The sequence below is a fragment of the Lathamus discolor genome, chromosome 3, assembly GCF_037157495.1.
Source record: "Lathamus discolor isolate bLatDis1 chromosome 3, bLatDis1.hap1, whole genome shotgun sequence".
Lineage (NCBI taxonomy): Eukaryota > Metazoa > Chordata > Aves > Psittaciformes > Psittacidae > Lathamus > Lathamus discolor.
Window position 1 is genome coordinate 62010896 of NC_088886.1, and position 10111 is coordinate 62021006.

Consider the following 10111-nt stretch of genomic DNA (forward strand, 5'->3'; position numbering starts at 1 on the left):
GAAATCATGAGCTTCACAGCAGAACAGCAAAGTTGGGAATGCAACCACACTCAGTTATCAGAAGTAATACACTAAGGTGATTCTTTAGGCACAGCCTTTGGAGCTGTTACTCCTGAAATACTCTTAGAAGGTGCATACAGCTCACAGGATGTTGTCCTCCTCGTTACTCTGTGCCTTTCACTCCTACTGTAACACATGCTGCACCTCTCCCTCATGACTCAGTGTGGGACAGCTACCACAGTGGTCACCACTGTCTGAAGAGAAATATGAACAGTATTAGAAGACACGCACATCTTCACAGCCTGTGCTAACTTATCAGACAAACATGGATTTGTTCTCAGGACACGATATATTGGTCAGTACATGAGCTACAACCAAAACAAGTGACACAAAATACAACCCAGTATTTTGGTTGTAAAAATATGCTGCCATCCACTGGTCTTTTAATATACTGACTCTATCCCATACTTTTCATTGCTGTGTTTGCCCACAGGGGATTTCAGTTTCTGTGTTGATGATTTATCATGCTGCTTTAGCAGAATATTTTAACCTCATCCTTCTCTCCAGCCTTTGGTCCTCATTACCACCCAATGGAGATTGTTTGCTTCATTTGATATTTACCAAGTGTTTCTCCCCATTTCCTTCCTCCTCCTCATTAACATGATGGTCAGTGGTTTCTGACCTTCAACCTCTCTTTTCTTTCTGTCTTCCCACTTCCCTACAAAACTTGCTCTTCCAGCACCAGGTTCTTCACTCCTGCTCTTGCTTGTCTTCCTCTGAAGCATGGACTTGCTCTTGTACCAGGAACTAACCATCCCATAGTAAAGGAGGATGACAAGCCAAAGAACTTCTCCTCCAGCACAACTGGGGTTAATGAGTGCAGTCCCAGTACTGTTTCCACAGCTTCCTACCTTTCCCAGTACTGGTTCTCACTTTCCTCAAGGAGAGTGGAAAAGCTCTTTCCTGCCAGGCTCCTGATTTGCCAATTCCTATTCCACATCCTCATCCTGCCTTGTAAGACAAATTGTTATTCCCTTATCTTAAAGGGTACATCCCTGTATTTCCCTATATGTCAGTTGACTGGTCTTCCACAGCTCTGTGTCTGAGCTGCTAAGCCCAGAACCTACTTGGTCTGTGAGCCTGTATGAAAAGCTAAATTATCTGTGCTTTTTGACCTGCTGCCTCTTCTTAAAGTGTCAAATTCACACTGCTGTTGCATTGTTCTTTCTCATTCTGGCCATTAGATAACACTGAGGTTCTTGGCTCTGCAAACATGTGCTAGGGACATTTAACATCCTGGCAAACATGATCTGGGCTTTGTGCTAAAAGAGGCAGTTGGGGAATCATTTCCTTTAGAAATTCCCAAGTCTCTATTTATCAGCATGGTTTTTTCCCTCCCGTCTGCAGCTGTGAAAATTCATCGAGCTCAAAAGGTTATTTTGGCTTGTGGCAATTAACTACACAAAATACAAGGTTTAAAGCTCCCATTTCAAAAGGAAGTGATTCATTTTTACTTATAGCCACGATAAGCACCCAGTACTTGATGAAAGGCATTCACTCAGATTTATGTAAGAATTATTTAGTCTTATATAATGCTCTTGTTGTGCCAAATCTTGTGAGTGGTAATGGAAGGAAGAATAAAAGCAGCAAGCATGCATGGCTGATTTGAAACATCAAGTGTCCATCTATCCTCCTGTCATTTTAGAAGGGGAAAAAAGGCCACTCCGCTGGTAGGAGAGAGGATCAATGCTTTAAAAAAAAAAAAGAACAAAAAGTGTTGTACATTCCATTTTGTACATAGATATGATATGTAGATGAATTTGAAACACAGTATACAGCCCACTTGGAAAAGTTTCCAGGGTACCTGCTTAGTCGCAGATTCCCCCAATGTGAACCAGAGCAAAACTACTGCAGCAGGCAGAAAGCTGTCTCATAGAGCTAAGGGAAACCTTCAGGTAGACATTAAAATCATGGAAATAAAGTAAGAATTCAACTCTATCTTTGTTTTATTGTCTCATCACATAGAACAAGAACATATTGCCAGCTTAATGAAGAGTGCACACACAAAAAGCAGGGTTCAGAAACCCAGGCTCCTACTGAGAAGTGTCACTTTTCTCTTTGACCCTGAGCTTTCAGCCAAGGAGATGTGACCCTCTGCCACTGCCCCAAAAGAAATTAAATCAAAACCAATGGCCTAGCATGGAAGCTGGATTCTTAGAGCTGCATTAGACCTTCTCTACATCCCACCCAGGCAAATGGGCTCAAATCTGACAAGAATTTCAAGAGTGCATTGCAAGGAACAGAATTCCCTGGTTCTTGCAGCATGCAAGGAATGTTAGAAAAAGCACAAAATTGTCTTTGCAAAGGGTGCTTTGGCCACACAAAGTAAATGGACTCAGGCATTTGTGAAGTGTGCCAAAGAAGGGTCCATCAAACTAAAAAAACATTATATATCTGAAGCAGCTGAAGGAAACATCATCTTCTGGATTTGTGTGGGTTTCCTTAAGTTGGTTATTTTTAAGACCTAATGCAGTTAGTCTGAAACAAATCTGTCATGCCTAAGAAGAGCTCAAGGGGCAAGATAGCCAAGGAGACAAAGAACAGACAGCCCCCTGCTACCTTGTGTTACTGGAGCCTGGGCCTCAGAATAGCAGCTTCCCTCCCAGCTACACCCCTAAAGAAAGTCTGAGCAGAGGGGAGATGGGGAACTTTTTCAGTTAATTCTTTTTCCTTATCACTTGTCATAAAGGATGGAGAAGAGGAAACACATCCTGAAATTGCCTACCTAGTGAGCTCAGACAGGAGACAAACCACAGCAGCAGAGTATTCCCGCTTTTAATGATTTAAGTAGGAACCATGGCACCAGGTGAACACAGAGTGTCCTAGAGTGCCTGACTGTTGCTGAAAGCACAGTCCCATTGTGAACCAAAACCTAATGCAGACAATCTAACTGTCCCTTTCCATTTCCACAGTCCAAGTCTCCCTTCCTCCCAGCACACCACCTGATCCCTGCTGATACACATGTAAGGATGAACATCACTGTCACCACTGTTCACAGTCCTACTCTGTGTTTTTACAAAGTGTATTTAGCACATTTGTCACACTGATATTTGCTGCAGAATTGACAGGATGACAAACAACTGCAGTAATCACCACCTAGACAGAATCGGCATTTGGCAGCATTGCCACAGAGTGGGCTACGATAACACACTCATCTCCACTTTTTCTGCCCAAATGATTATTGCTTCAAAGCATTTAATTCCATCCAGAAAAGACCTTACAAATACATATAATCAATGTACAAACCATCCCACTCAAACAGGCACATTTACAAGGTTTGCTGGACTCAGACTCCTAAGTATGCTATACCTTGCAAGTACACAGAACACACACATCACCATTTCTTGAAACCAGAGCAGATAAAGGTTGGGATTCAAAACACATAAGACTTTGCAGTAGCTGAGAGCAGTTCAGTGGAGCACAGAAAGTAATGCCACTGGCTCTGGTCCTCTACGGTCAGAGAAGCAGTGGCCTACAGAGGCTGCTGGGACAGAAAGCACCAGGAAATGTCCAGTCTAGGAAGAGCTACCATCCCTGGAAGCCTCACATACACAATGATCCAAGTCTCCAGGAGAATTAAACTACCTCAGTATTCATCTGGAACCAAAAATGTAAATAGCTCTCCAAACTCTGTAGTGCTTTAGAGACATTAAGCTACCAGTTTACTTCATCACACCCATCTGTGAACTGCCATTCACCCAGACTCCCCCCATCTCTAATCTTAACCAGTTTCCTTATTTATTCCATCAGCCATTCCATTGCTAATTTAGCTGAACACTATTTAGCTTTAGGCATAGCTTTAAATTAAAAATCTTACAACAAATTCTGCAGACCACACTTCAACACAATTATCAAAAAGCTCTATGTTCCTCCCTTGTTATCACAGATTTCTCCAAACTTCTCAGCTTATACACCAAATACATGTATTAGATAATGACCCCAGCTGGGAATGCAACTGGAACCACAGGGTTTTCCACTGCACACTGAAAACCCCAGGTTTGGGTTTTCCAATCATTCATTTCTCTCCATCTATAGCTTTACCCATCTCTTACCTTCTTGCCCACCAATGGCAGGCTTTGAGCCTGTCGGTGAAGCTGGAGGGAGGAATCATCCGCACTTCCAAGAAGCCATCTCCCGTGGCACAAATGCTGCAGAGGAACTTCAGACTCTAGTGGTACAGCAACAGAGCAGGTCTGGGGGAGGCAGGACTCACCTTTTGATTCACAGCTAGTGGAACCAGCTGTGTGAGCCCAGTCAGATGCAGCTTGGCACCGCTTTAGGGTACTCATGGTGACTTGTAGATCTTCACCTGATGCACTAGAGCATTATTTATGCTTTTGAACAACAAGCTGTTCAAGAGCCAAAGCCACAGAACAAAATGAAAGTTTGGGAAAATCAGAAAGTAATGTCAGGGTCTCCTTTCAGGACAAGTGGCAAGGAATTCCATCTGAAGTGGTTTTCCCTTTTGCTTTAACACAAAATCTGAGCTTAGCCCTGAAGAGATCATCTCTGAGCCAGCCTTTACAGGATACAACTATGGCATAAGCCCTCAGGAAGTAGTAGGCTCAATCACCATACCACTAATACAACATGGATGAATCATTCCTCATTCCTGTGCTGCAAGCTTCTCCCAGGTAAGCAAAGACAATGACACTCACTTTTATAAAGAAGTTTTTGATCAGCAATATAGAGGCATTACACTGACAATTATGAATAGTTTCTCTGCAAGGGGAACAGGATTAGAAACCTAGAAACTCTCCTAGATGCTTCATATTCTCAACAGAGAAACACTATGCTATTTCCACTGGATGGCATGTAAAGGTTGCTGTGGAAAACAAAATTAAGCCTCAATGCATTGGCCTTTCCATTTTCCAAAGATCCAAAGAACATAACACCCCAAAATCTTCAAAAAGGGTATTTCAGCACTTCAAATACTTCTAACATACCAACAAAAACCCTATGTGTAAGACTTCTGCTGTGTATCAACATCATTGTTATGTATCTAGAACTAAAAGCAATTTAACTCAGAGAAGTAAAACTGGAAGATTATTTCTGGTTTCAAATGTTTTTCCTTTCGAAGAATCAATTTCCTCACTCATTATTCCAATCCCAGCACTTCTGCTGCTGCCTATAACTGCGTAAAGGCATTTTAAAGCTTTAATTCATTTTGCAGTTCTAAATAGCTTCCCTTAATCGCTCATGTCAAACACCTATTCCACATTCCTGAAGAATTTATAAAACAATTCTGTGCTGTCAGGAGGAAAAAAAATCCTTAGCATTCAGATCATTAACTGCATGCAAACCCCCCCATGCTAATGTGCTTCCTATCGCTCACTGCTGGCAGGAAGCTGTTTATAAGAAGGTGTAACATTCATACAGTAACTCAGTGTTTGCATTCATGGTGCATTTTCTTGCCATTCCCTCAGCTAAGGTACAGACTTCCATTAAACTACCTGACTTGTTTGGAAAGGTTTCTCACTGCCAGATGCTACGCTGAATGCTCCCTGTCACTGAACAATGGTAAGGGCAGTAGCACAGAAGACAACTGAGGTTGTGTCTGTCAGCCTGACTGATACCTTTGCATTTTCACCCAACACAAGCTTGCATGGTGAAGGGAAACTAACAAGCTTGCAATGTACAGCCTTGTACTTCCATTAACAGCTGTGTGATTAATTGGTTACAGCTCATTATATTAGAACATATACGGGTAGGAACTCTACTTAAAAAGGAAATTAATCAGGATTGGGCTGCAGGCAAAGTTTAGCAAGGATTTTCAGCAACTGATAAATTCTGAGGGTGAATTAAATGGAGCAAACAACTACAACAGTTTTTCAAGTAGGTCTGAGACATGGGGATTCAGCTCTGGTCTCACACAACTCAGTAGACATTGACACAAAATAAATATATACATTGGGCAGTCCATTGAAAATGAGCCAGCCTAATTCTGCAGTCCTTGTCTAGACAGCACTTGTAACCATAGAGCCAGAAAGGCAGCGCCTTAACATCCCATTGCCTCATACAGATACAAACATCATCTGCTAACTCTCACAAGGAGGTTTTGTTAAACGAGACTCCAGGATTAGTTTATTGGTAACCATATCCCCAATCCCTGAAGTATTTACTTCACACAACACCTGACCATCTGAAAGACTAGCTTTGAATAAGGGAAGCCACAAACGTTATGTACTATCTATCATCAACTACTGATTGGATGTTTAAACGTTAAATCGTTTTGCACTTAATTTAATGTGCAGATGCATGGCTAGGTGGAGACACGCCACAATCCATGAAAGATGGATTAACAATGTCACAGAGCTTCACTGCCTTCCACTGACAATTTCAGTCTCCATTTTTGGGAGAACTGAAAATCTGTTTCCCTTTATGCTCAAGTATTTTGTGCTGAATACAAGTGGGAACACTTTTGCCTGTTCTAGGTGGAAGCATAAAAATTACTAATGGGACTCCTGATAATAATATAACCAATCTGCTTTCCTAAGTCATTATATATAAAACCCTGGCTATGATGCTACATGCATGAGTAAAGATCAGGCTTACTATCAATAAGCTACTGGGCCAGTTCAGCCCTCACCAAGCACACAGCAGTTTAAGTCCTAACTATAATTTTCCTCAAAACCTGTAGATTTCTATGAATAGAGGAGACTACATCCTGCACTAGAGGAACTTCTCTGTATTATACGCTGTGAATTTATCATTCACATATCTTGCTGACTGGTGCATGTGCCCCCTTGTTCCTCATTGCTCTGTAGAAAACCCACAACAGGCTCTACACAGGCTTTCCTCCAATACTGCAGTCTTTAGGAATTAGCAATTCCTGTCTTCCGAGCTGCTTATTTACTTCTAAATACTTGAGTTTGTTCTGGGGGGGAAGAGTTTTCAGAAAGCCTTGGTGGCCAGTTTCATAGCAACAGTCACACCTGGGAGTAAGCTAAGAAAGGAAGACAAAGTTAAATAGAAATTCAAGGCACCTCTATATTCAGCACCATCAGTTATAAACGAAAACAGGAGAATTATTCCAAGACAGATGAGATAGCATGGCCAGACAGATTCCTAGAAACTGAGACCTTGGGCACCACTAATCTGGTTCTGTTCAATATATCATCTCTTAAGTCTACCTTCCAGGGATTACTGGCATTATGCTGCAAAGATTCTGCACAAAGGAGACTTCTTGTCATATTAAACCTTCAATTCTAGCACAGATATCTTATTATTTAAAGGTATAATGTCTTTTGAAGAAAGAGCAAAACCATTATGAAGCAGCCCATATCCCTAGCGGATTCTGCCTGTGCTTGAAAGGAAGCATTATAATGTCTGTGTTGTTGCCAAGCCTAAAAGCCAGATGGACAGACTGCTGATGGCAGAAACTTCTTGATGGAGCCAAGCAATCATGACCATAATGAGTACTGCATACATTGTACTTCTGATACTTATTTTGTGGCATGACAGTGAGACCATCATAAAAAGCATTATCATGGGATATTAAAATGACAATTGGTGTTGAAAGTGCCTCTATGGATGCACCAACGTAACTATTAAGGATGGGCAGAAAGCATTTGTCAAGCTCGCAGATGAACTTTAATGAAGCTGCTTGGTAAAAAGCATCCTTTTAAGAGGAGACTGGAAAGGCCAGATGTAATATATGAAAAGCCACATTCTACACAAATGCACTTAAACTGCATACATTATATCAAAATTTTAGTATTGCTAATTTTTTGAACCACTGGAGAGGCAAATTAACTAATATTCCAGGTATTATCACACCTAGGCTCCAAGAACACACCTCAGGTCACTCTTGCACAATCTTCCATAACGAACTGAGTTGAGATCTACAAGGCCAATATTCAGTGCTGACAATCAAACATGCAGGAATTAATTGATTTCTATTTAATTTCTTTTAACCTATTGATGCCTTTTAATTAATTCTCAGATTAATCTCTAAATGTATTACTGATAACAGAACCAAAACAGTTTTAATGCTGCCTCTTCCTTGGGCCAGATTTGAAAGTAGAACTATATAGCTAATTGCAATTAGGAAGCTGCATCCTGTGGCCAAGTTAGGGTCCTACATCCAAAAAACTCAAGCTGCAACTACCATATGTTAAATATTTAATCTGAATTACTCGTATGTATTCTACCAATGGTTTGTTCCAGAATGCACCTATGCTTTCTCAGTGGTTACTGACTGTAAGACATATGCTAAGCATATACATAAACTCCAATTACTTGCATGGTTTTGTCAAAATATCTTTAGGTTTCACGTTTGAGCATTTTCCTTTTTGCTTCTCTTCCCCCAAAACATCACAACCATCTTTTGGAAGTATCTGTTGGACACGGAATTGCTGGTCATTGCGTAAGCAGCTTGTAAGTAATTCTCTAAAGTTCTGTTGTGGCAGAGCACCTAAAGTCATTAAACTTAGTGCTTTAGTCTACTGCTACAGTAATCTGAAGATGTGAAAGATACTATCTGTATTGTGAAAAGAAAGATGCTCTCCTTACAGTGTTCCTTAAAGGTACAGGATATCCTGACAACCAGAATATATGGGTTTAACTCTACCCTTTCTCCCAACTTCCATAATGTTCAATAAATTGCACAGTATAGAGGCACCTCAGCGAGTGACACTAAGAATTAATATGGCACCATACTAATTCACATACTGTGTATGAGATCCAGAGATGCTAGCTCCAATCCCAAAGGCAGTAAAGCTGCAATAACAGTGTTGTTTGTGGGCTAATTATGCTTGCCTTTCAGAAGGCTAATTAGTTTCAGCAGAGCCCTATGCTATGTTTGGTATCTTTGCACAGTCTTGCACTTCATGGATACATTTCCTTCCGTCCTCCACCTTCCCACACGCATTTGCCTGCATTAAGACACTATAAACTGATGGTTTTACCTATAGCCAAAATTTCCGTATGGTAGAGAATTCTGCTCCAAGATGCACCACTACTCTAGAAAGAAACAGAATTAGTAGCACAATTATAGAAGTCTCATGGATTGCAAAAAGGTCAAAAGAAGGAGATACTTTCCAAGCTTAGTCTGACTAAGAAAGCATTAAAAACAGCAATTATGGTAGAAAATATTTCAAGCTAGTATTTAGTTTTCCAAAAGCATTAATTTACACTAATGATGCCATATATTACCCTATCTGCCACAAAACCTGCTAATCACTGATTTGTTACATAATATATATGGGAAGGCTATTCTGGTTTAAAATCTCAAAAAATCTCAGTATTAATCAGAAAAATTAAGTAAAACGCCAGTAAATATAGGAAAAAAAGGGTATAGATTTAACAGCAATGGAAATATTTATCCCCTCATGCAAGCACTTTCAGGTATCAACTGAGAATTCACTTATCTTGTGAAACCAGTTATTAAATATAAGGTAATGCATATTCTATGCTTTTTTCCATGTTTGAAATCTGATTTCTCAACTATCTGGAACTTTCATATGGGGTTCTTCTGGCCTGGTTTACCTTTTTTTCCTTTATTTCAACCAATAAAGCTTATGCTAAGAAAAGAGGAAATTAACCAAAGAAATGAGAGCCCCAAAGCCAACTTCACTTATTTTCATTAAGAAAGCAAAGCCAAAGAAGCCCAGTCAATTTCTGTTTGAAAATTCCGCACAAAATGACACTTACAGAGGTTGAGTGTTGGGACTACCTGCAATAAACTTCGATTTAACACTAGAATTAAATGAGCACTTTTCCTTTCTCAATGATACACAGAGCCTCAGGATAGATGAGTTTAAGAAAGCAGTAAGAACTTTCTTTACTTCAGATGAAAACTACTTTTTGTTTGAAATTAAACAGAAACAGGGAGGACTGAGAATATGGATTTGCAGTTTTGTTAGACTTAAAGATCAACTGCAATTTCTCTTGCATGTAGCTTAAGCTGCTGCCAGATGTTGCCATCACATAACTGTACCACTTATACTGCACTAAACCCTCAATATCTTTTCAAATACTGTCATACAATAATCTTCTACAGGAAGTAAATGGTCCAATATAGCAAAGAATCAACTAAATTTTGAGTTGG